Below are 4,058 nucleotides of genomic sequence, written 5' to 3'. Positions count from 1 at the left end.
GCTCTTAAGCATCCACCAGAGGACCATCTGTCAAAACTTGGTGACCAGGTTTGTGCCATGGAGACATGGCAGCCTGAGGAGTTGGGGACTAATTGAAGGCCTTTGGGTCACTAGTCTTTGAAGATGTAAGTATCCCAGCTCTTCTTGATATCTGACGTTCGAACACATGGCAAAGGGTTTTGCTTTGATATGTGTTTCTGCTATGATGCATTGCCACAGACTCAAACAATTAGATCAATGGGAAGAACATGGAAATATCCAAACCTTCAGCCAATAATAAATTTTTCTCTTAATAAGATGATTGTCTTGTATATTTCTCATAGATAAAGAAAAGTGGTTAGCACAGAAGAAACCATCACTGAGTTTTGGACAGTAACATTGAGACGTTTATGACATGTCAGCTAAGAACTTAAACAACTGGGCTTTGAGACTGCAGGCCATAGCTGGATATTTAAATATGGACAGACAAATGAAACAATATGAAGCAAGACTTTCAAATTTTCCATTTTAAAAATAGTACTCACTCTCTTCTATACCAAACCCAGACACTATTGTGGATGCCAGCAAGTGCTGGCTGACAGGACCCTGATATAGCTGTCTCCTGAGAGGCTCTTAAAGTACCTGACTAATACAGAAGTAGAGGTTCACAGCCATCCATTGGACTGAACACAGGGTCCCCAATGAAGGAGCTAGAGAGAGGACACAAGGAGCTGAACGTTTTGCAGCCCCTTAGGATGAACAACAATATGAACTACCTAGTACCCTCAGAGCTCCCAGGGACTAAACCACCAACCGAAGAGTACACATGGTGGGACTTATTGCTCCAACTGCATACGTAGCCAAGGATGGCCTAGTCGGTCATCGATGGGAGGAGAGGCCCTTGGTCCTGTGAAGGTTCTATGCCCCAGTGTAGAGGAATGCCAGGGCCAGGAAGTGGGAGAGGTGGGTTGGTGAGCAGGAGGAGGGGGGAGGGAACAGTTTTTTTTCCCCCTAAGGGGAAACCTGGAAAGGAGATTATCATTTGAAATGTAAATAAAGAAAATATCTAATAAAAAATTAGTACTCATTAAAATCTGTTTTTCTTTTATGGATTGGAAGAACTGTAAAGGATCCTAAACATTTTGTTCTGGAAATGGAACTGTACATAGAAGGCCTCATCTTCAGGGTGGTCCTTTCCAAACATATCTGTTTTAAGGACAGGCATTTTATTATGAGGTGCTTTACATGACCAAGGAAAAAGGAACATTCTCTTCATAGTCAGAATCGGTTTGTTTGGTTGTTAAAACATGTTCTCCCTAGGTAGCTCACACTAGTCTCAAACTTGGAATCTTCCTGCCTCAGTCTGGAATTCACTATGTAAGCCAGGCTGGCTTCAAACTCACAGAAATCCCCCTGCCTCTGAAGTCCTGGGATTAAAAGTGCATACCACCAGCCCAGCTCATTTTGATTCTTACAAAGAATTGAAGTGAAGTAAGAACAGGCTGTGTGGAGTAGCTGCAAACACTGACATCTCAGAATCACCTCATCCGAGAACAAGGCTCAGAAGTTCCACAAGCAAGCTTATTCTTGAGAGATTTTCAAAGAGACATGACGGATAGAATTAATCAGTAAGCAGATAAATATTTTCAAAGGTTTGCATAGAAAGAAAACCAGGTTCTATATAAACATGTCTCCTTTTTTTCCATTAAAAAAGTGATATTAGGCATTCAATAGCGGTATGATTACGTACTGAGTATAGAGCAAGTGCCATTCCTTCATGTATTTTAGTAAAGTGTCTTTGGTCATGAAAATGTGCATAATTTTTGGAGGCCCTACATGCTAAAGTCCTTATTTCTGAAATCTGGGAAGATCATGAGGAATATGTTATCCAACTTTTGTTGTTTGATAATGACTCAAAAAGACTATTTTCCTATTACATTTTTTTAAAAATGGAAATGAGGTCTCACCTTTCAGTAAACTGTTATTAATTATAACTATATTATATCAAAAACAGTTTTAATATTTGATTATGTTTTATATATATCAAAGCAGTTTTAAAACTTCTTTATACTTTTATGCCATGGTTGCAGATAGAGATGAACAAATACATTTCTGATTCAGTGACTCTTCCAGTATTGTGTGCACATGCTGTTTCTTCTCTGTTGTTTCAGGTGTGTTTGCTCTGTGCTATTTCAGAGCACAGTAGCAGAAGCAGTAACTCCTTGCTGGGCAGGTCTGTGTGGCTCCAAGCAGCCATAAAAATTCTATCTACTTGGAAGATATCCTTCTCCTGGCTTCCCCCTTACCCATGCCAATCACACTTGAATGGGCAAATGATAGGCTCCGAAGGTGTAGAGTCTGCCAGTAGAACTGGTTTTTTGTTTTGTTTTGTTTTGGTTTTTTTTTTTTTTGTTTTTTTTTTTAACAAAAGCATGAGTTCTCTCTTGATTTTATTTTAATGCATGTAACTGCTAATCTATATCAGCCTTTGTTAGCCTTAAAAAATTCCATTGATCTCATCTTTCTCTGGCCGTCTTATCATTAGTCACACCATCATTAAATCCTGTGTGGCATCACTGATGTACCATTGTGATGCCCAGGGGAGATAAGGCAATCTGGAAGTCCAACTACTTCCTTTAGATCATCCAACTTCCGGAGGGTTGGCCAAAATGCTTCACTGTGGAAGTAAACAATGCTGGCAGATGCAGCAGGTGTGCCTGGCCCTGTGAGGGAATGCTGTGCTGCTGATGGGCAAGAACACGATGATGCACAAGGCCATTCAGGGCAACTAGAAAACAACCTAGCTCTGGAGAAACTGCTGTCTTATATCCGAGGTTTTGTATTCACCAAACAGATTAGGGACACGCTGCAAGGTGATATGGCGGTGGCTCTGCCCGTGCTGGTTCCGCTACATTGTGTGAAGTCATTGTGTCGGTTCAGAAAGAACATTGGGCTGGAACCTGAGAAGACTTCTCTACTCCAGGCTCTAGGCATTATCTCTAAAATCTTCAGGGGTACCATTGAAATTCTGAATGATGTGCACCTGATTAAACCTGGAGACAAAGTAGGAAGGAGGCAGTGAAGTCACACGGCTGAATGTACTGATACTCCTTCTCCTTTGGGCTAATCATCCAGCAGGTGTTTGATAAAGGCAAGCAGCATTTACAACCCGGAAGTGCATGGCTCTGCACAGAGGCACAAAGCAGGCTCTGCACTCTCGCTTCCTAGAGGCTATCTGAAATGCTGCCAGTGTTTGTCTGCGGACTGGTTTCCTGACTGTTGCTCCAATGCCACACTCTCCCAGCAATATATTCAAGCGGGTCCTGGCTTTGTCGGTGGAGACTGAGTATACCTTCCCACTTGCTGAAACGCTCCAGACTTTCGTGACTGATCGAACTCCATTCTGTGGCTGCTACCCTATGGCTGGGGTCACCACTGCTCCTCTTACTGTTGCTGCAGTCCAAGCCAAGGCTGAAACCAAGGAAGACAGAGGAACCAGATGAGGATATGGGATTTGGTCTCTTTGACCAATCCTCTCGATGCAACCAATTCAGCCAGCTTAATTTGAGCAACTTGGAAATGAATGCTTACTTTCTTATAAAAATCTAATGACATAACAATTGCCTTGCCAGTGTTTCAGATTCTAAGGAAAACATTATTTTTATGATTTGATATATGTGCAACATTTAATGCCTATTTTTTAACTGTTATTTATTGACTGCATTTCAAATGAGTTGTGACACTTTTCCATAATTTTACTAATAATGCTTCAAATGCATTATAGGAAAAATAGTTATATTTAGCTATAGGACAATAGAAAATTCTAATTATTATTGCCAAGGTAAAAATTGAAAATGATATTAACAAATATATTTGACAAATAGGTAAAATTAATTTAGTAACTTAATGCATTTTTAAAGTCCCAGTTACTAGAAAGGGAAAATGATACAGTCCTGCTCTGGAGAGTCATAGGAGATAACAGAGGGAAGCAGGCTTAGAAAAGAGTATTTACACCAAGCTGTAACCAGCTAGTACGTGCAGAATATGGGAGAGTTTTCCAGTCTGCCATACAGAATTCC

The 4,058-nt window shown here is 40.7% G+C and overlaps 1 pseudogene; it reads left to right on the top strand.

The window, feature by feature from the left end:
- The first annotated feature begins 2,157 nt into the window (after positions 1–2,157).
- Positions 2,158–3,591, top strand: LOC116083332 (annotated as a pseudogene).
- Positions 3,592–4,058: the final 467 nt, after the last annotated feature.

This window comes from Mastomys coucha, unplaced genomic scaffold (assembly GCF_008632895.1).
Source record: "Mastomys coucha isolate ucsf_1 unplaced genomic scaffold, UCSF_Mcou_1 pScaffold8, whole genome shotgun sequence".
Classification (NCBI taxonomy): Eukaryota; Metazoa; Chordata; class Mammalia; order Rodentia; family Muridae; genus Mastomys; species Mastomys coucha.
The sequence above is the reverse complement of the archived record's forward strand: the minus strand, read 5'-3'. Positions and strand labels throughout refer to the sequence as shown.